A 23,657-nucleotide genomic window follows, 5' to 3' on the forward strand; every position below is an offset into this window, starting at 1 on the left:
AGCTGAGATTGCACCACTGCACTCCAGCAAGGCTCTGTCTCAAAAAAAAAGGAAATTAAGGAATTTGCTAAAGGCTGCCGACCTTGCAAAACTGGCCTTTAAACTTTGACTCTGAAGCCTGTGGTTTTTTTCCCTCTGACTAGATACCTTTTGTAAAACCTGGTATCTCCTAAAGGTGATTGATTTTAGATGCCTTAGTGTTTACACAGGGATTGACACTGTTGTTACCAGATAGATTGGAACTCTCTCTCCATACTCTTTGAAGCACTGTAAAGAAGCCATCACTAGTGATTACTTGTCTTCTTGTTTTTTAAAATTTTTATTTCAATAGTTTTTGGGGAACAGGTGGTGTTTCGTTGCATGGAAAAGTTCTTAGTGGTGATTTCTGAGATTTTAGTGTACTCATCACCTGAGCAATATACACTGTACCCAATATGTAGTCTTTCATCCCTCACCTCCCTCCCATTAGATAATGCTAGCTAGTGATCTGGACTTTGTATGATCTGTGGAATACTGAATGATCGGATATCACAGGCTACAAGAAAACAGACTAATAATCCACACATTACTGAAACAATAACAGTAATATGATAAATTGCCAGATTATAAAATTAACAACCGATGTGATTTTAATGAATCATCTCTGAAAAAACTCCTTGTTCTGGAGTTCTGTCTCCAAATAAACTCATATATTCTCTGGACAACTTTCACAATTACTGTGGAAGTCACAAGAAAGCTTGTAGAACTTTGTCTCATTCCCCTGGATTTTAACTAGGGTTATGTATGAGCCTGTCTTAATGTGTTGCAGAATTTAACCTGAAACAAATGTAGGTAATATTTTTTAAAAAATGACAACAGAAATCTTTTACTGTTTCATGCTGATTGTAAAAGTAATACAAGCTTATTGAAGAAAAAAATATAGAAGAAGTAAAACATTTAGAAAAAATGAAAGTTATTCATGATTCTGTTATCCAAGATAAACACTATTAATGTTTCAGTGCATTTTCTTACAGTGATTTTGGTATATATTATACTTCCTGAAGTTGAGATTGTTTCCTAGATACAGTTTTATTTCATTTTCACTTAAAAGTTAATGAATCCATTTTCACTGAAACGTATCATTAAAATTTTAAAGAAACATTATTGGCCGGGGCCAGTGGCTCACACCTGTAATCCCAGCACTTTGGGAGGCCGAGGTGGGCAGATCACGAGGTCAGGAGATCGAGACCATCCTCGCTAACACGGTGAAACCCTATCTCTACTAAAAATACAAAAAATTAGCTGGGCATGGTGGCGGGTGCCTGTAGTCCCAGCTACTCGGGAGGCTGAGGCAGAAGAATGGCGTGAACCCGGGAGGCAGAGCTTGCAGTGAGCCAAGATCACGCCACTGCACTTCCAGCCTGGGCCACAGAGCAAGACTCCATCTCAATAAATAAATAAATAAATAAATAAATTAATTAATTAATTTAGTGAATGTCTGTGGGATTTTCTCCCAGCATGATCCTTTCTTCTGTTGTCTACTATGGTTGCTATAGGAGCAGCCATCTTCTTATATAACCATATCCCAGTGGCAATCTTTAGTTGGATCAGAGATGGGCACTTGACTCAAAATGAGCTTAGTGGAGTGCTACCTTAGGAAAAAAATTTTAACTTGGAACCTCCCTGGTAGCTGAAGCAGTGGGAACTTTCACTGGGCATATTTGTTGGTGTCAGTAAGAGGAAATTAAGTTGACGATAGAGAGAGCAGATACAAGAGTCAGAAAAAATATCCAGGCAGTGCCTATGATTCCAGTTGTTCTGGCGGCTCAGTCTTAAGCCAGTAGATTCTTTTTGTTGACACTAGTTTGAGTTGGATTTCTGTGGCATTTTACAAAATGTTCTAATACATTTGCTTTAGAAGGGTAAAGATTAAAAACCTGAGGTCCTGAGAGATTAGGTAAGCTGGAAAGTGGTAGAACTGACACAGAACCCAGATATATTTGACTCCAAAACCTGCATATGCAACCATTAAGATTCATAGTCTTGAAGCAGAGTATTTCTGGAACTTCTCTCTCCATGTGGTTCTCTCCACAGAAATAACAGCAAGAACAGGTGAAATGATGCATAGGTACCTGCTTGATTTAGTTTTGTTTCCATTTTTCTTCTTTTTTTTGGTATAGGGACAGGGGACTTAATAAGAAACAGTAAGCAGATCTTCCTCTTTTTCTACTTGAATATCTCCACTTCTACTTTCAATATATACCCTGTCCATCAAGTTCAGACTACGTATTTAACTGGGACTAGTTATCAGTTTCTTTGCTAAAGATGACTGGTTTCTTTCTGCTTCTTCCTTTGCATCCTCCAATTCTATTCCCCTCAAGTTCTAAAAATAAGAACACCTTAAGTAGAACACCATATATAGAATCTGTAATTTCTCATTTTCATTATCATCATTACCATTGTCACTGGCATTATATTTACTGAGTGCTTGCATGGGCCTGGCATGAATTGGGCAAATCAATATTATCTCATCTAAGTTTTACTATAAAGCCCTGTAGGCCCATCTCTTCTTCACCTCCTACTACCATTCTTATTATTGATGTGCCATTGTTGTTATGGTTCTCTCCATTTTATATGTGAGGAAACTGAGCCTCAGAGAGCTTTTCTGACCTTTCCCAAGATCACATACCTAGTAAGTGGTGGTGCCCAGATTTGAATCCAGTTCAATCTCGTTTTAAAGTTCATGCATGCACTCATGCTAATATTACTGCTTATGCCAGATTCTGTGATAGAGCTGGTTCTCACAACTGCATAGGGCAAGAGAGGGAGATAAACAGAGTGTCTGGCTGCTAGGCTAGAAGTTCAAATCAGTGTTTAAAGCGCTATGGAATCAACTAGGGAAGGTAAGATCTATAGCAAAAATCCCTCATAACTGATGCAATACCTAGATTATTTTGTAGATAGGATGGTGGTTCTGCCTACAAGCACAGGACTTAAATTACTGCTTGGGAATTCCAGAAACAAAATCATCCAGACATTGGCAGAAGGAAAGGCAAGGACTAGAAATGTTGTCAGGGCTCCAGCCAAGAATATAAGTTTCTTTTAATTAGTGTTAGCATAGTATATCTTTATCTATCTATTTACTTTTAATCTATATGTCTTTATATTTAAAGTGGGTTTCTTGTAGGCAACATATATTTGAGTCTTGGTTTTGGATACACCCTGATAATCTTTCTTTTAATTGGTGTTTCTAGACCATTGACATTAAAGTGACTATTGATATAGTTAGGTTAATATCTACCATATTTGTTACTGTTTTCTATTTATTTATTTTGGACATGTCACGTTTTATTTAAGAAATCAATTCCAGATGAAGTGTAAGTCTAAACTTGTAAAATAATACAACTGGAAAATTAAAACATAGGAAATTATTTTCATGATTTTGAGTAGACAGTTATTTCTTCACCAGAACTCCAACAGCACTAATAATGAAAGAAAATATTTGATAAATCAGACTACATTATGACTTGAAACTTCCCTTCATCAAGGGACATCATTAAGTGAGTGAAACAGCAAACCAGGAAGTAAGAGAAGATATTTGCAGTATATGTATCTAACAACTCAAATTTAGAATCAAACAAATCAGTAAGAAAAAAGATAGACATAGAAAGTGAAGAGACTTAACAGGCACTTCACAAGAGAATACTGAAATACCCAAACACATGAAAACATATCTTAATTGATCATCAAGGAAATACAGATTACAACCACAACACAGTACTACAATTCACTCACTAGGAAGGCTAAAATGAAAAAGACTATTTCCAATGTTGACAAGGGTAAGGAAACCCTCATACACTGTTATTTGGAATGTAAATTGGTACATTTTGAAAAACACTTTGGCAGTTTATAAAGAAGGTGAACATATATCAATATTTCAGTCATTCTACTCCTAGAATGCTAGAATGCTGCTATATGTTATTTTTCTTGATCTGGATGATAATTACAAGGATGTTCACTTAGTAACAATTCACTGAGCCTTACACTAAATACTCCTGTTTGTGTGTCATGCTTCCAAAAAGGTTTCTTTTAAAATGCATATAAATAGAAAAAACTCTCTTGTGACCAGGAGGCTGAGTGCTATGTTTCTTCTGACGGAGCTATTACAGTTATTAAATGCTTTTGATCAAACCAGAAAAATGTTATACATTTAAATAATTATGAAGAAAAATTAAAATGTATTAAAAATCCCACTTCTAATGATGTAGATGGTTTTTGTTTGTTTGAGACAGAGTCTGGCTGTGTTGCCCAGGCTGGAGTGTAGTGTTACAATCTTGGCTCACTCACTCTGCCTCCTGGGCTGAAGTGTTCCTACCACCTCAGCCTCCCAAGTAGGTGGGACTACAGGCACACGCCACCACACCCAGCTAGTATTTTTGTTATTTGTTTTTCTTTTTTTGTAGAGACGGGGTTTTCACCATGTTGCCCAACCTTGTCTCAAACTCCTGAGCTCAACCAGTCCACTTGCCGCAGCCTCCCAAAGTGCTGGGATTACAGATGTGAGCCACCGTGCCCTGCTGGATATAGATGGATTTTTGAAATTAGTTCATACCGTGAATTAATATTAGTTATTTCCAGAATAAAACTTGGCTCACCGCCAATTATATCTCTGTTTCTTATTTTCAGAGATGGTATGTTAATGGGAATGAAAAGAATTTTCTTATAATAAGGTCATTCAAAATTTTAAATTTCCTTTAGAGTTATATGGCACAAATTAAATCCTGAACTATCATCAATTTTGCCCAATGATCAGCTGACTAATTGATGAAGTCCTTCTTCAGTTCTGTTGAAAGGAAAACACAGGAAATTATTTGCTATGCAGGATTTCCTTCCCAGACTTTCCTCCTTTCCTGGGCTAGGATATTTTGAAAGCCCCTTTGGCTCCTGGGAGGCGGTAAACTCTGGGGCAATGTACCCGGGTAAGCTCAGGGAAGGAGAAAGTGGTGGAAGAGGTCAGTGAAAGGAAGGCAGGAAAGAACCTCCCTCGAGGTTTCTCTTGGATCGGTCTGGGGAAGAAGTATGTATGGAGCTGAGGATTTGAAAATAGATTCCTTTAGAATTCTTCATGCCCTCAATTCCCGGGACAGTCTTTGTGTACTCCCAGAAGCAAGTGACCCTTGTTTGAAGACAGCTGACTAAGGACTTCTCAGGAGTTGCTCCTCAGACTGCATCTCCAGAGACCTCTCTGGGTCTTAAACACGTGTGCAGCTGCTGACTTGTAGGGGCTGGGGAGCTGCAGGCCCCAGAGGTGAGGACTCTCTGAAACCACTAGAGGGAGCCCCAACTTTCTCAGAGGACTTTGGACAGGCCTGGGCAACTGGGCTGAGTCTTTCTCAGCACACTGTCAACTGTTCGTCCGGGACACTGGATGGATCTAGCCCCTGCCCACCTCCAGAATGAAGCAAGGGCTAAGAGTGCTTAGAGAAAGTTGAATCTCCCTGGAGAGAAGTAGGTCCCTGCACTTCCCTGCTATATTATTTCAGGCTTCTCTGTGACCTCTTCCTGGGTCGGTTTTCAGAGGGGACAGCGTGCAAGATGGGCTGAGTTGCAGAGGGCCAACAGGTAGCAAAGTGGAGGAGACACAGCACTAGAAAAGAGAAAAACCAGTTTGCAGAGATGATTCCTGGGTGTTTAGGTCAGTTCCACCCTTAGAGGCCACCAGATCCCAGAGGTCCTCACTGTGTATCCAGCTTTGAAGTTGTGGTGACTGATGTGCAAGGGCCTAGAAAAGCAGATGGAAGAAGTGCTAGTTCATGAGTTCCTGCTCATGGAGACGCAGAGGTCTTCGAGGAGACCAGGCTGCTGGCAGTCCCGGAGACATCAGGAAAATTAGGAAGACAGGCATTGGAAGCTTCTACATTGAGGGAACATATGGAGATTTTGTACCACTCTTAATTATTGGTGCAGATTTGCCAATTGGATGAAAATAAGGTACATATTAAGTTCACATTTAACCCTAAAATGGTCAGGCCCATCTATTCAGAGAGTGTATACAGATACCTAGCTCTGGGCCAGCCTTTGGTAGAATTACTGGGCTTCTAAGGCCACCCCTCCCCTCTGGAGAAAGTACAGGAGAGGTGCTCTAAGATAGTAGTTCTCAAAATGGGGTTACTGGAACATCAGCATACATGAGAACTTGTTAGAAATGCCATTTTTCTGGCCCTACTCCAGACCAATTGAAGTAGAAACTCTGGGATAGGGATCCACTGATAGGTGTTTAATCAAATTCTGGATTCCAGAAGCTGTTCTAAGAGGACACTATGAAGTGAGTTTGGGGGGGGCTACACAGAGGAAACAGGGTGTGATGCCGAAGAAAGGATTTGGACAGGTCGGGAGGCAATATAAGGGGCTAAAAACAAAGCATAATCGAAGACAGATTCACAGCCTGGTTCAGCATCAAGTATATGTGAGCTGGAACAGAGGAGAGAGAGTGGCTATCATCTGGGGCAAGGCGAAGTAAGGCCTTGAGGCTGAAGGAGGGAGTGGGACTTCAAGGGTGTGGGAACTTGGAGCTGTTGCAGCTTTATGAGGGAAAGAGTGACATTGTGACCATTGTATTTGAGAAAAATTACTGAATATGTGGCACAGAAATGTCAAGGTGGGATGTTTTGAGGATTCTGCCTTTCCAGGGGAATTTCCCTGTGTCCATCCTTTCCTGTGACTCTCCTGCTTCAGAATGGGTAGAGGAGGGGCAACCAGACTGTATACAGGGACAAGAAGTGCTTCTGGAGGACATGGCACCACCTGTTAACAGGCCAGCTCTTAAAGAATTCAGGAGTGAAACCTCTGCTGAGGGGATATCCTGAGAGAATAGGTTTGGAACCCTCCAAGAGGAACAACAACAAAAAGCCCAGACCATCCTAAGAAGGGATTCCTGGCCTTATAGGAGACAGCCAAGAGAACACCTGCACCAGGCTTCAACATAGAGAATGCCACCAAAATAAGGTCTTTACACTCTTGTCACTTACAGCAGAATGGGCCCAAGGTGAAGAAATAAAATTGGAATAACCCCTTTTATGGAAGCTGAGGGCCTCCCTAATGGAGGTCTGGAGATGGGCAGATACACGGGTACAACCTGAAGAGACAACCCCCTTTAGGGATGAGATCTTCTGCTACCAAACTCAGAGTCCCTCTGAAGTGTCTGCTGCAGCTCTCCGGTTGGAGTCAGTTCCTTTTTGTCATCCAAAGTCTCACCCTGAGATACCCAGAGCCTGAGGAGGGACAAGGGAAATCTTTCCAGGCATTGCCTAGCTCTTCCTCCCTACTTCATCCCTAACTCCCAGCCCTGGAGCTGGGAGTTTGCTTCCCAAAGCTGACCTGGCCTCCTTCCCTCCCTCCTTTCCCTGGGTTGTATGGATCTAAGGGTGACATTGTCCTTCTACTGCTCTCAAACATGGCTTCTGACCTCTCCCCTCATATCTCATGATTATTGATCCTTGAGGGTTTCCCTGGCTCCCTGTCCCTTCTTCCTTCTATACCAGTGTCCCTTGTCTGAACCCACAGTGATAGGAAGGAGTGGGCAGCATGGACGGAGAAGAGGAAGGCAAAGAAGACAAGAATGAGAATGGGAGGGCTTTGCTGTTGAGCCAGGGACAGGACTTTGTAGGTGGCTCCCTCCTTTATGTTCCTTCCCAACATGGTCATCGCCATGCCCACCTATCTACCGTTTACTATTTTTCAAGGAATAAAGAGTAGGTAGCAAGGAGGGCCTTTAACTTACTTGACAAAGACTAAGCCATCATTCTTTTTTGTTTATTCTTTTCTCCCCAACCGTGCCTGCCATTCTCAGTTATTGTGCCCATTCTTCTGGGAACAGTAGAACACAGTAACACTCACTAGGCCCTGCCTCTGGGCCCCTCCTCCTCTACTGCCCTGGGAAAATGGAAGTGGCAAAGTGGCAGAAGCAGGATTGGCTTGTGGCAGAGGGAACAAGGCAATGAAGGAGGAAGAGGTTTCTTGGGAGGGGAGAAAGAGCTAGAAGAAACTTTAAAAGGCCCATGGGTAGAAGCCATGTCATTGTCTGCTGGGAGGGAAAGATGGAGACCTGAGTCTAGCACAGAGTAGGCTTGACCCACTCACATGCTCTTGTGCCTCAGCCACCGCAAACAATGGCATTCTGCTCCCTGAATTCCTGACTTCCAACCTCAGGCCTCACAAATGCACACAGGTGGAAAAAGCCTGCAGTCCTCTGCTCTCACAGACCCTTTCTTGTCTTTCTCCGCTCAGCCCATCTTCTCTGGGAGACTGAAATATGAACCCACACCCCCTCACACTTGGTTCAGGTCTTCAGTTCCATCTCTGCCTGTGGGATCTGGAGTTGGAGCATTCCGCCTCTTCACTCTGTCCCATGCATGAATAATCTGTCCATTTCTCTAGTTCCTGAGCTTTTGTATGCTGTCTTTCTCTTGTGTCCTCAGAAAGGCAATGGAGTTTATGTCTCTTAGCCATGTGCTGAGGAGGTGGTGGGCAGATATGCAGTAGAATGACATCTTTCTCCTTTGTCTCATTTTGCCATTTCTTTCCTTACTGCCCATGTCTCCATGGACATATGTTTTTTCTCTTTTTCTACGATGGTAAGGAAATGACATGAGTAGTCAGGATGCATAGGGAATGTGGCCCTGGGAGACTGTATCAGAGGGGTGAAAGGGCAGACTAGGCACTAATGAGTCAGTCAGAAGCCCTGACATTCTGATCCTGTTCTACAACCTCAGGGATGAGAATATGCTTTTTCCTGGAGCCCGTGTACTCAAATGATGGTGGAGTATCTGAACTTGGAATAACAAATCTCAATTCTCTGTTCCTGCTCAGACACATCTAAATGTAATCATTTCCTGCCACCTGCCATAAATAATTGATCTCTGAAATAGAACCATGTTTCTTGCTCTCTAACCCTGCTGGTAATGATGCCAGTGTAGATGGACCTGCACGATAAGCTTTGAAGCTAACAGGGATTATAATAGGGGTAAGCAGCTTTGGGAAAATGGAGTGCTCTTTTGCTGACTTGTTTTTGGGGACTTTGCTGATTCTCATGAGGAGCAATAATTGCTGGGTCCGTTGATCTAGTACATCCTTGAATTTTTGAGTTAACTTCCTTTCTTTCTAAAAGCTACATGAATAAATTCTTTGGAATGGTGGTATGCTAGCAGCTATCCAGGATGCCAGCAAACATGGATTCATACAAAGAGAATGGAGCCCTCTGCAGGAAGTTGAATTTCCCCTTTTAATTTCAAGGGCATAATCTCAGATCATTTTAGGGAGGATGGTGGGACAGTCATAATCTTCAGCCTTTGGGAATGTAATGAGATCCTTTCCTCCCAGATCACTTCCTCCTCTTGGCTTAGCATTTTCATTCTTTTTAGTGGCCATTTTATATGATCACCTCTTTCCTCTTTCATTTCTACTTTATTGGCTTGAGGATGTACCTAATAGCATAAATACTGTCTACAAAAATTCCACCCCTAGCCATCACCTCCCCTCCATTTTCAGGAATGTCAAGTTGGGGGTTTCTAGTATATTTTGGTTTTGTTACTCATGAGCAGTATACCTAGCTGAGTTGGGACATTAGTGTATTGTTTCAGGCTGACTAGAGAGGAGCACCTCCAGAAAGAAATATCATGCAGAAGGCTACCATTCTGACCATTATTAGTGGGCCTAAATACTAGCTAGAAATGTGGGAAAACTCATTAATAAAGGATGCTTAAAAGCCAGACAAGTAGACAAAGCTTATTTTCTAATAACTAGCTGAAAGAAGAATGAAGAAAGTTCCAAATGTTTAGGAAACATCTACTGTGGCCAGTCATTGTCAGGCATGCTCACATGTGTGCATTTAATCCTCACAGTAGCCCTAGGAAGTAGGAATTATTATGCTCATTTTACAAATTTGTAAATAAGATTAGAACGGATTCTTGGTAGAAAAAATACTTGAAGACCTCTGTTTCAAATAAGTGAACATTGGCCATTTCTGGGTGATTTGGTAACAAAGTTTTGTTTAATGTCTAAATTTAACGTGAAACGTCATTTTCATTAAAAAGTACAATTGTATGAAATACTAAATATATAGAAGCCTTGGCCAACATTATAAACCAGGATCTGACATAAATCCATACCTTCCAACTTCCTTTGACATCACATTATCTTTTCATAAGAGATAGTCACATTGGCCAATAGGGTAAAGAAGAAAACCAATAACATCAGAAAACAATTCCATCCAGCCTTGCTCTGACTGGGGTCATCACTCTAGGCCACATGCCTTATTTGGTCTGACACTTCAGGATGTTTCCTACTGGTATTAGCCATGCATCAAGGCTAAGAGGTCACAGGGCTGTCCTTGCTATTCTCAATAAATCAGTTTTGCAAAATCTCCAGGCCTTCTTGCAGAGTATTCAGACAGAGAGGGTGATATAGGTGATATAGTTTTGCTGTGTCCCCACCCAAATCTTATTTTGAATTGTAACTCTCACAATGCCCACATGTTACAGGAGAGACCCAGTGGAAGGTCATTGAATAATGGGGGCGGGTCTTTACCATGCTATTCTCATGATAGTGAATAAATCTCACAAGATTTGATGATTCCATAAGAGGGAGTTTACCCTGTACAAGCTCTCTCTTTTTGCCTGCTGCCATCCGTGTCAGACATGGCTTTCTCCTCCTTACCTTCTGCCATGATTGTGAGTCATCCCCAGTTACATGCAACTGTAAGTCAATAAACCTTTTTTTCCTATATGAATTACCCAGTCTCGAGTATGTCTTTATCAGCAGCATGAAAACGGACTAATACATAGGGTTGTAGCGGATCAGATATAAAGATGGGCCTCCCTTTAGGCTCTGCAGCAGTATGGCACCAGTTTGAAAGCCTCCATCCAGTCCACATAATGAAAATCAGAAAAAGAACATTCACCGCTTATCTGTGCTTTCTACAAAGAAACAGATACCTGGGTGAGGACCAAGACTGCCTTCCTCTTCATGTCATTTTATGTCTGTGTAGACAGAGTCAGCAAGAAGAGAGATATGAAGTGCTTGCAAGGTACCTAGATCTGTCCTTGCATTCAGACATTCCCTTGCTACTTGTAATTCCTTGACAGAAGACATTGTGGTAGTGGGTACTTAGGAGAGAAGCAACTAGAATGGGGCACTTCTCCCAAGGCAAACATTGAATTATCTCTTGCTGTTACAGAGTAAAATTCCCTGAGGCCTGGGCTTGGTTTTTCATGCAGATCGAATGATAGCTTTTAATACTGTCTCTAATTTAGTAATTCTCTGTGAGCTCCCTTGAGAGGGCCCAGGTACTCTTATTTTCCATCTCTCCTCACAAAGAATCAATAATGAAACTAAGTATTGACCATTATATCTGTCAAGCACATGATACCTGAAGAATTTAGATGGCTGGGGATGGGGAAGCTTTGAATAACCAGATACATACATATAGATAGATAGGTAAAGATATCTCATAGCTCCACTTTCATTTTTTTTGTTTATAAAATACTCATTATGTGTAAGTCTTGTGCTAGGCACTGAAGACACAATGCTGAGTAAGACAGCTTAGATTCCTTTTTGTGAAGCATAAGATGTATCCCTCCCAAATGTTCTATTGTTGACAGACTTCTATCATTAGAAGCCTCATAATTTTGTATTCTTTCATCACTTCTAAGGTCAGATTTTATATGGTAACCTTCCTCAGTTTACAGACATACTTGTTTTCTTACTTTTTAGATGTTTGTCCTAGAGTTTGCAGTATACATTTACAAGTAATCCAAGTCCCCTTTCAAATAACACTATACCACTTGATGGGTAGTGCATGTACCTTATAATAACAAGATATTCCTAATTCCTCCCTCTCACCCCTTGTATAATGGATATCATTTGTTTTACTTACACAAAACTATACCTAAGCATATACACATGAACATACATAATCAAATATGTTTTTGCTCTTATTTTGAACAGATTGTCAGATTAAGAATAAGAAAAAGAAGTGTTCATTTTACGTTCATTTATTTCTTGATGATGCTCCTTTTTTCTTTATGAAGATCAGAGTTTCTGACCTGTATCATTTCCCTTGTCTCTGAAAAACTTTTTTCTAACATTTCTTGCAATATAGGTCTACTGGCAATAAATTTCCTCTTTTTTTTCTTGTCTAAGAAAGTCTTTATTTCTCTTTCACTTTTGAAAAATAATTTCACAAGACACAGAATTCTAGCTTTTTTCAAGAAAAAAAGTGAGTTTCTTTCTCTCAACCCTTTATTACAATAGTCCCTCCTATCCATAGGGGATACATTCTAAGACTTCTAGTGGATGCCTGAAACTGAGGATAGTACTAAGCCCTCTAAATAGTATTGATATGGTTTGGCTGTGTCCCCACCCAAATCTCATCTTGAATTGTAACTCCTACAATTCCCATGTGTAGTGGGAGGGACCCAGTGGGACGTAATTGAATCATGGGGGCTAGTATTTCTGGTGCTGTTCTCGTGATAGTGAATAAGTCTCATGAGATCTGATGGTTTTGTAAAGAGGAGTTCCCCTGCATAAGCTCTCTCTTTTTGTCTGCTGCCATCCATGTGAGTCATGACTTGCTCCACCTTGTCTTCTGCCATGATTGTGAGGCCTCCCCAGCCACGTGGAACTGTAAGTCCACTAAAACCTTTTTCCCGTATAAATTACCCAGTCTTGGGCATGTCTTTATCACCAGCATGAAAATGGACCAATAGAGTTGTAGCTGATCAGCCACAAATACAGGCCTCCCCTTAGGCCCTGCAGCAGTATGGCATCAGTTTGAAAGCCTGCATCCAGTCCACATAATGAAAGTCAGAAAAAGACCATTCACCACTTATCTGTGCTTCCTACAAAGAAACAGATACCTGGATGAGGACCAAGACTGCCTCCCAGATTGAATGATAGCTGTTAATACTGTTTCTAACTTAGTAATTCTCTGTGAGCTCCCTTGAGAGGGCCCAAATACTCTTACTTTCCATCTCTCCTGACAAAGAATAAAGAATGAGTCTTAACGGTTATATATCTGTCAAACACCTGATACTGGAAGAATTTAGATGACTGGGGCTGGGGAAGCTTTGAATAACCAGATACATACATATGGATAGATAGGTAAAGATATCTCATAGCTATACTTTCATTTTTTTTGTTTATAAGATACTCATTATGTATAAGTCTTGTGCTAGGCACTGAAGATGAAATGCTGAATAAGACAGCTTAGATTCCTTTTTGTGAAGCGTAAGATCTACCCCTCCCAAATGTTCTATTGATGACAGATTGCTATCATCGAATGCCTCATAATTTTGTATTCTTTCATCACTTCTAAGGTGAAGCTCTATGTGGTAACTCCTCAGTTTAGAGACATTGGACATGCCTTCCTTCTTCTGTGGCTTTTCTGGTGTCTAAGACGGCTCAACTGCCTACTAAAGTTTCTTCTGCATATGATATAAGTATAAGGCAGTTCACCTGTGTGAGTTCTCTGATGTTTAATAAGGTGGAAGTTCTAAATGAATCTTTTTCCACATTCATGACATTTAAAGGACTTCTCTCCCATATGAATTATTTGGTATGTGTGTAGATTTGTGCCATGACTAAAGCATTTCCCGCACCATGAGCATCTATATGGTTTTACTCTTTGATGTGTCGTGTAGCGCTTATTAAGATCTGAACTCCATCTAAACCTTGTGTCACATTGGTGACACTTATAGGTTTTCTGTTGAGAGTGAATTCTCTGGTACTTAATAAGATCAGAGCTAACTGAAGCTTTTCCCACATTCCTGACATTTAAAAGGTTTCTCTCCTGTGTGATGTTTCCCATGAAGACACATAAGTTTTGGAAGCTCTTGTTTACAAGCGGCAAGTTTCTTTACTTCCTTGGAAAAGTTCAATGCTGTTTCTGTACCTTGTGTATATCACCATGATTTTCCCTGCCTGTTGTTTTCTGGGCAATTTCATTCTGGTCTTTTTTGATATTTTGCATCCTAGCATTTGTATTTCTGATGCAGAAACCGATACAGGATGATCATTTCCAGTGTCATATTTTAGCTTTAACCCTAGAGAGATGACAGCTTCATAGATACTCTGCATTACAACATTGTAAAGTCTTCTCAGGAGGATGCAATAATTGACATTCTTCCTCAGAAAAATACACAGCCACTTATTCAAATGTCAACAAACTCTGGGACTCAGGCAGGATGAGCTGAGATGCCATCTTCCAGTCTTTGGTGCTTTTCTGCTCAGCACGGGCTAAAACCTGTTGAGCATGCACAACTCTTTCATACACAGGCTGGGTTTCTTTGTGAGTATTCCAGCCTAGCTGCTATTGTAGCACCCAGTATATATTCCAACATTCTTTCTGAGACACACCCTTTGGTTGGGGCTCCGCTGGTTTATACTTGAAGTCTGGGGCCACTGCTGTTCCTCCCAGGAGCACTGCCTTCTCTCCCAGCTCATGGGCTGTGACCTTATTCTTTGTTTGACCAGGTTCTCTCTGCAAGCGTTTCACCAGGACCAGAGCCTGTTTTGACATTCTGTGGATGATGCTTCTGCACCCAGTTCTGGGTATCCTTGTGCAAAATGGTCAGGAACTGCTCTAACATCAATATTTCCAAGATCTACTCTTTTGGGTGGATCTCTGGCCTCAATCACTGATGGCATAATTTCTGAAGTAAGCTGATAGCCTCCGGCGTTCCAGTTGCTTCATCGTATCAGAAGGTCTGGAAGTGCCTGTGAGTGCCCTCAGGCCGAGATACCCTATTTTTGTGGTGCATTTCTTACTGGGACTGGAGTTCTCTCTCACAGACCCATTAGTCTCCCACATAGCCCCCATCTGGGGGTTCAAGTATGCATCTGCCTTCAGCTCTCTCATCATTGTTTGCTCTAAGAACAGTTTTAACCCTGTGTGTGACACTGACACCCACCTGGGGCCACCTCTGACAAATGAGGGTGCATCAGGTTTGGTACAATATCAATGAGTAGATCTTCCTAAGAGCACTTCAGTCGGCTCTGGCTTCCCTGGAGGCCACTTTCCTCTTGCTCAGCTTGACTACCCTCTGTTGCCATGTCTCCCTGCTGCTCTGGGTATTGAAGCTCTGTTCCTGCGCCACATGGGGAAGTGGTGTCAGGAAAGCGCACTATGCCTGGAAAGTGAAGCTCCAAGATTTTGGGAGCCTTGGAAGGGGCCCTGGAAGATCAGTTTTCCCATTCTATTCCTCCACCTCCCAGAGACCTTACCCGGATTCACTATTCCTTGGTCGACGTCTGTCTATTTTCTCTTTATTACGCTTGTTCTTTGCTTCTGTTTTTGTGTTCCACGCTTTTGCTGCCTTTTGTGGTTTAAATTATTTTATATGATTTTATTTTCTCTCCTTAGAATATTACCATACTTGTTTTCTTACTTTTTAGGTGTTTGTCCTAGAGTTTACAATATACATTTATAAGTAATCCAAGTCCCCTTTCCGAAAACACTGTACTACTTGATAGGTAGTGCATGTACCTTATAATAAGATATTCCTAATTCCTCCCTCTCATCCCTTGTATAATTGCTATCATTCATTTTACTTATACAAAACTATATCTAAACATATACACATGAGCATACATAATCAGATACATTTTTGCTCTTGTTATTTTGAACAAATTGTCAGAGCAATTAAGAATAACAGAAACAAAAGTCTTTATTTTACCTTCATTTGTTCCTTCACAATGCTCTCCTTCATGAAGATTGGAAGTTTTGACCTATATCATTTCCCTTGTCTCTGAAGAACTTTTTTCTAACATTTCCTGCAAGATAGGTCTACTAGCAACAAATTTTCTCATTTTTTTCTTGCCTAAGAAAGTATTTATTTTTCTTTTGCTTTTGAAGAATAATTTCAGAGGGCACAGAATTCTAATTTTTTTTCTAGAAAAAAGAGTTCCTTTCTCTCAACCCTTTATTACAGTAGTCCCTCCTATCTGTAGGGGATACATTCTAAGACTTCTAGCGGATGCTTGAAACTGAGGATAGTACCAAGCCCCGTATATACTATTGTTATGGTTTGGCTGTGTCCCACCCAACTTTCATCTTGAATTGTAACTCCCACAATTCTCATGTGTAGTGGGAGTGACCCAAGTGGAAGTAATTGAATCATACATGGAGGTCTTTCTGTTGCTGCTCTTGTGATAGTGAATAAGTGTCATGAGATCTGATGGTTTGATAAAGAGGAGGTCTCCTGCACAAGCTCTCTCTGTTTGCCTGCTCCCGTCCATGTAAGACGTGACTTGCTTCTCCTTGCCTTCCGTCATGATTGTGAGGCCTCCCCAGCCATGTGGAATTGTAACTTAATTAAACCTCTTTTTCATCCCAGTCTTGAGTATGCCTTTATCAGCAGCATGAAAATAGAGTAATATAACTATATTCCTTACTATACATACGTACATATATATGACCAAGTTTATTTTATAAGTTAGGCATAGTAAGATATTAACAATATTAATGAAATAGAATAATTATAACAATATACTGTAATAAAAGTTATGTAAACATAGTTTCTCTCTCAGAATATCTTACGGTGTTATACCAAACTTCGTTTTGTTATCTGTTCTCTGATAAGTGAGAAGGCTATTAAGTGACTATATACATTTATAGCATATAAACATATATACACTGGACAAAGAGATGATTCACTTCCCAGGAGGGATGGAATGGGATGGTGTGAGATTTCTTCACACTACTTAGAGTGGTGTATAGTTTAAAACTTAAGAATTATTTACTTGTAGAATTTTTCATTTAATATTTTCAGACCACTGTTGACAGAGGGCAACTGAAATCGTGGAAAGCAAAACCATGGATAAGGGGGACACTGTATTTCACCCCAGTCTGTTTTTATTGCGTGGTTTCTGAGGTGAAGTTGGATATATTTCTTATCTTTTTTCCTTTATATGTAAGGTGGTTTTTTCCCTCTGGTTTTCTTTTAAGATTTTTTTCCTTGTCTTTGATTTTCTGCAGTTTGAATACAGTTTGCCCAGGTGTTATGTGCTTTTTTTGGTACTTGTTCTGCGTGGTGTTCTGTGAGCATTGTGGAGCTGTGGTTTGTTATCTAACATTAATTTGGAAAAATTCTCAGTCATTGTTGCTTCAAGTATTGTTTCTGTTTTTTTTTTTTTTTTCCTGTTGCTTCTTTTTCTGATATTCCCATTACGCATAGTTATACCTTTCATGGTTAACCCATGGTTCTTACATATTCCTTTTTATTTTCTTTTTTTTTCTCTTTGCTTTTTGGTTTTGGAGATTTCTATTGACATATTCTCAAAAAAAAAGTTCTGATATTTTTTTCCTCAGTCATGTCCAATCTATTAATGAGCCCGTCAAAGGCATTCTTCATTTCTGATCCACTTGTTTTGATCTGTAGCATTTAAAAAAATCCTTTCTTAGAATTTCATCTTTCTGCTTATGTTATCCATCTGTTCTTGAAGTTATTTTTTTCAATAAAAGCCCTTAGCATATTAATGATAGTTTTTAAACATTCCTGGTCTGACAATTCCAACATTCCTGGCATATGGGACTCTGGTTCTGATACCAGTTCAGTTTTTTCAAACTGGGGTTTTTGCTTTATAATTGTTTTCCTTGTAATTTCTTGTTGAAAGGAGGACATGATGTACTGGGTAGAAAGAAGTGCAGTAAATAGGCCTTCAGTGGTGCAGTGGTAGGGTGTGGGGGGAGGGGGGAAGTCTTTTGTACTCCTCTGATTAGGTATCACACTTTTTTTCTTTTTTCTCTTTCTTTCTTGCTTTTTTTTTTTTTTTTTTTTTAGACAGGGTCTCACTTTGTCACCCAGGCTCGTGTCCAGTAGCGGTGTGAACAGTGCTTGCTGCTGCTGCCTTAACCTCCCAGCCTTAAGGGATCCTTCCACCTCAGCCTCCAAAGTAGCTGGGTCTACAGGCACACACCACCACACCCTAGCTAATGTTTGTATTTTTTGTAGAGATGGGGTTTCGCCATGTTGCCCAGGTTGGTCTCGAACTCCTGAGGTCAAGTTATCAGCCTGTAGCCTCCCAAAGCGCTGGGATTACAGGTGTGAGTCACCGCGCCCAGTCTAGGTCTCAGACTTTTAATGAGCCTGTGGCCCTGGGCTCTGAACTTCACCAGTGCTTCACAGTTTTTCCCTAGCTTAGGCTGGATATGATGGCTAGGGTGGTCTGGAGTTAGGTATTTCCCTTCCCCCAGGTAGGTTAGGCTCTGATAACATTCCAAGAGGTTAGGCTCTGGAGGGCAGGCCTTGCAAAGAACAGAATATCCTTTCTTTCATATTTCAAATGGTTCCTCTTCCTTCCCCACTGCTGAAAGTACAGGGGAATTTTTCTCTGATAGTCGCTGTGAGGGCCTGGAGATAAGACTCACAGAAGGGTGAGGGTCCTCCGTGGCTGGGTTCCCTGGAGGTTTTAGCTCTCAGACTTGTCCACACCGAGCCTCCATCAGTTTATCAGTTGCAGCTCGGATTTCTGTACCTCAGCATTGGTTCCTGAAGAGGTTTCAGCTCATGAATTCCTCCTTTGGTAAGTTGTGATTCTCTGTATTTTCCTGTCTGTCTTTCCAATTTGTGGTGTAGGGTTTGCCCTAAGACTTCATCACTTCACTGACAGATCTAAGAAGAGTTGTTGATTTTTCAGATCACTCAGCTGTTTGCTTGCTATTAGGATGGAGTGGCAACTTTTAAGCTCCTGACATGTTGGAGTGGAAACTGGAAGTTGAAAAAGGGTTTGAAACCCAACAAACTTTCAGGGAAGGGGCACAGGGAGAACAATAGACACCTCAGATACAACTGTGGACTAGAGAAGGAAAGACTTGTGTCCTTTTCATGGTGAAGCCTGGGCAGTGGGAAGCCGTATTCAGAAGTCCCCCTGTCCCCCACAGCACAAAACAATAGAGCTGAACTGGCTGTAGGTAGGTAGGCCATTGCAGGTAGAGGGGCCATGGCAACCTTACAGAGTTCCAGTCACCCCACTGTGGTGCAGAGAATAACAGAATCATTTTCCCTTTGTCACTGAGGGTGGTATGGACATGCTCCCTCAGCAGACCTGATGAGGCCTTGGGGTTAGGATGAGGGGGATAAGATGAGATTGAAAGATGAGGCCGATGACTGTAGGCCAGGTACCTGAGGAGCTGAGTTTCTCATGACCTAACATGAAGTGTCTGCTTCCAGAGAGGATATGAGCCCGAGGTAGAAATAGCTGGGGTATGGCCTGAGAATTTCTAACACGTTCCCAGGTGATGCTGATGCTCCTAAATCTGGGATAACACTTTGAAAACCACTGCATTGTTTTATTCCAAACTTCCTAACCTCCTATTATTTGTTAAGTATAAGTAGATCTATGCATAATCAAAAGATATGTTACACTACCCAATTTCACAGGTGGTGTACTTTCTTGTACTATATAGTTAATCACCTAGATGTAGCAAGGAAAATGAACACTGGTATCTCCCATCTTTTGGTTACTGCTATTTTTTCCCCTTGATGTTGTGCTTTTATGTTGACACTTTTCTTTCTTTCTTCCTTCATTTTCTTTGTTCTCATTACTCTGATCTTTCCTTATAACCTCTATTTGTTGTACTGTTTTTTTCTATGTTCTGTGAAATACTGTGATCAGTATGTGAAAATAGTATCATTTAATTAAGCTTAAGCCACACTACTTTGCATCTAGCCTGAGAACAGCACAAGCCTCTGTAATTTCTATGATTGGCCTCACTTAGGATATTTTATTTGTTGAGAGGCACCTGAAAAACCTTAGCAAACTCGGTTCAGAAAAAAAAATGGTGGCTACAGTAATAATATATAAATCAGAGATTTGAGACACAGATGATGTAGTTACCATAGGAAATTTTTTTCCTCTTTGGCTGTTATTGTACTATCTACAAGATCTGTCCAAGAACAATGTGTCATCTAAAAGAGGGGATGCTGGACTTAGAAAAATAAGTGAAAAAGAAAATTTAAATTAGAAGTCTTAAGTCAGTCATTGTATCCATATTGATATTCTTAATTGAAAAAGAACAAAACCCAGAAAGGCTTTTATTTATCGATTCCATGAAGAACATATTTCTTTTGTGTCATGGTGATCAGTGATTTTTGATTATATATATATAATATACTCAAATAAGATTTCTTGGTATTTTTTGGACTTAAAATTTTTGAATTGTATGATTCTGAGACTTACATGCATACGTTCATCTCATAAGATGGAAAAGCTTTTGCTCAAATTTTTTTTTGTCCATGTTGAAATGAGAATTAAAACCGCTAGAGGGCACTGTGGATAAGCATTTGTAGCAAAGATACCTATAGGAGCTAGAACTTGCCAGAATTTAGTTGTACAGGAAGTCCTCAATTACCCACATGTACTGATCCAAAAATGTGCTTATAAATTAACTCTTCGGAATTCAGGATTCAGAATGTATTTTCCTAATAGAAACAATAAAATAAGTAGTAGTATAATAATTTCCCAAGTTGACCTCTAATAGTCTGTTAAATATATATATGACACAGGTTTGTTTGTTATGTGAAGGTAAGCAACAATAACAAAAACAAACATTATACACCTCATTGAGATATAATGGGATTTACCAAACAACAAATAAGACTATACAACTCATTTAGATATAATGGGATTTAAGAAAATTTTGATGTGGAGAGTTTTATTTTGGTAGGAACTGGCTTAATTACAAAAACCCACTAGCTTGGAAATATTACAGAGTTGCAATCTCTGTGTCTCAAAAACAAGAATAAAACAAAATACCCAGGAATAAACTGTTAATCTGTGGGTCACCCCCGTTGACTGGATTGACAGCACTACCCCCTCCTCCCAACTCCCTTCAGTTTTTAGTGGAGTGGGGTTCACACGGTTCTGCCTCCCCTGCACCCCACCTGGCTGCTTTGTTCTTATGTCCAATACCTCTCACTACTGCTGCTTCTCCTCCTGGTGCTGTTCAGTAGCATGTTTAGCTTCTTTCCCTTTTCTTTAAAGGCATCCAGATATCCAGCCAGTCCCAGCCTCTGGGTGAAGCCATTCCTCCTAGTTCCAAGCTAGCAAGGGTAATTTAGCACTGTTTGCTTGCAGACCTAACTTTGGGAATTCACTCAGTTCACCTCCCAGGTGGAAACGGGACCATACCTATGGCCACAGCAGAGTCTCCCTTTCTCCCTGTGTCCCAACTGCCCTAGGAATGGTTCCCCTTTCCTCTTTCTTTCTTCAGCTTTCTTCCTTCTAACTTAATTACTGTTTTGGGATTATTTAATTTTTTTTCTCTAGGGCTTTCACTACGTAAGTCTACATTTCAATCAATGAGTGTTTTAAACTAGATAAGAAACAATACATGACTTGACAGTTAATTCTTTGCCCTGATTTCTTGCCACACTTCCCTTTATTCTTTAGTGGAAATACAAAGTCACAGTTTTCTTTCATCTTTTACAAGCTAGTGGGGATGAAGGCAGAGGTCAATGGTGAACAGAGTGCCTGAAGGTTTGTGGATGATGCAAAGTATTGGGGGAGTACCCTGAGCCCCACAAACCACCTTTATAATTTAGGTTGCGTCAGTATCACCTGGGTGCCTGCCAAAAATACAGATTGTGTGAGGTGTTAGGTGGGACTCAGAAAAGTTCATATTAATTAAGTATCCTTGATGATTCTGATGAGTGTTACTCTGGCCACAGATATAAATTGATAAATTATATAATAGTCCCTCCATCCTTAAGCTTCCTTTCAGGCAAATGTGTCCTGGATTTTAGAGTGTATCTTTTGTTTATGGGTTTTTGTTTTAAGGTGGCAAATGTGTCACTATCACCAAGGAGATGGGAAAGGTATGATTAGTTTGATTTTTGGTGAGGTTGTGAAAAAATAATGTTTAGTAAAGATGAGCACCAATCTGATCTGCTCATTTAGGAGGATACATGTAGTATTTCCACCTACACTTTTCACAAAAGGAGAAAGCATTATTTATGAAGCCTTCTGTGTGTGTGTGTGTGTGTGTGTGTGTGTTTTAGGTGATAAATAATTGAAAGTAAAGGTTGACATCACTATGCCATATCAAGCTTTTCCTTTTCTTTCTTTCCTTTTTTTTTTTTTTTTTTTTTTTTTTTGGTGATGAGACAGATGGTATTTTTTTCTATAGATGCCAAAAAAGGAAAAAAACCCAAACCTACCAAGTCTCACAGTTGTGGAAAGAAATCTTATATGATTTCTAAAAGCAAGGGTCTGCTGGCCCTCCTCTTACCCCAAAGACTAGGGACGATGAATCACTTGGAAAATAGATTTGTGTATTCTGAGTGCTTGTCACTGGATTGGCTAACTAGAGGGGTTTTTAGTGAAACCAGGGCTTTCTAAGTATGCACTTGATAAGCATGTAAGAAGTAAGAACGAAATATATCCAGCTGATTAATAATGATATGTTTCAAATATACTGGTGTTTAAATGGATATTAGACACTATGTTACCCTCTCCACTACTTCAAAATATTATACCATTTTAGGCTTTATAGTCTTTCATGACATCAAAGGTAATGTTATTATTTAAATAGAATAAGGACATCTGTTTTAGAAAGAGAAAACAGGTTCTCCAATGTGTGCTTTGGCGAGGCAAATGATAGCAAAAAAAACCTCTGATGCATCATTTTTAAATAGATCATTGAAATGACAGTTTTGATTTTTTTCAATGTTCTTTTTAACATCTGACAAGTCTAAGCACTTCTATCTACATAAGTCACATACTAATTAGTAATTAACCACTGTTATTTAATTAGACTATCTAGTTGGTACATCATGCATTAATCACTCCAAATTTGTTATGTGCTGGCTGCTCTTGGTGACTAGGCCACTCTGCTGGGGTTCATTTCATGCTGTGTGTTGCAGCTGTGCCCAGACACAACCTTTTTCTGCCTTTGTCTTGAAATTAGATAAGAAACATAAAAATGTGGAGAATTGCACTAACCCTAGTTAGTCAACTAAATTTCTAAAATGGTTACAAAAGGCAAAAGTGAATTTTTTATTAACTATAGTCACTGTGATGGTACAATCACCTCTTTGCACCTAAGGTAAACTCACATACCCACTTGATGATCTGTCACTGTATATATTACATGTAATAATAAACACCTATATACATTATATATTACAATGCAATAATAATAGAAATAAAGTGGACAATAAATGTAAAAAAAAAAAAAGTGAATTTTTGCTGATTGAATGAAAAAAGGACTCTTTGATTCAAAAATTTATTTTTTTCTCCTTTTTTATGCTTCAGATTTTCTTTCAGATGATTTGATAATGATATATATGCTTTAAGGAAAAGGTCAAGATTATATTTTAGACCTACTGAATTTGCAAGTGTTCTAAGCATGCAATAAAAACAGGTAAAATCTCTACACTATATTAGATGAAACATATTTGAAGTAATTTTAATTAGAAATGGCCAAAGTAATTTAGAGACAGTTGTTTTAATAAAAATAGTACATGTCTTAGATTATGAAACTAACTTTTTGCACTGTTTATTCCATTGGTTGTTACATAAATGGAGACTTCTGCTATTATGAATTCCTTAAACCACATAGTATGTCTTAAGCAACTCCTAGGACCTTATCAATATTTTATCCGGAAAGTACTCTTGATAAT

General features: G+C 39.8%; 1 protein-coding gene and 1 pseudogene across 6 annotated transcripts in view; one reads left to right on the forward strand and one right to left on the reverse strand.

The window, feature by feature from the left end:
* The window catches only part of TMEM117 (transmembrane protein 117), a 597,128-nt gene that overhangs the window by 194,579 nt on the left and 378,892 nt on the right, over window positions 1-23,657 (forward strand). The gene's annotated exons all lie outside the window — the stretch shown is intronic.
* Window positions 13,376-14,893, reverse strand: LOC103892017 (zinc finger protein 75D-like; annotated as a pseudogene).

Source organism: Pongo abelii, chromosome 10 (assembly GCF_028885655.2).
Source record: "Pongo abelii isolate AG06213 chromosome 10, NHGRI_mPonAbe1-v2.0_pri, whole genome shotgun sequence".
Classification (NCBI taxonomy): Eukaryota; Metazoa; Chordata; class Mammalia; order Primates; family Hominidae; genus Pongo; species Pongo abelii.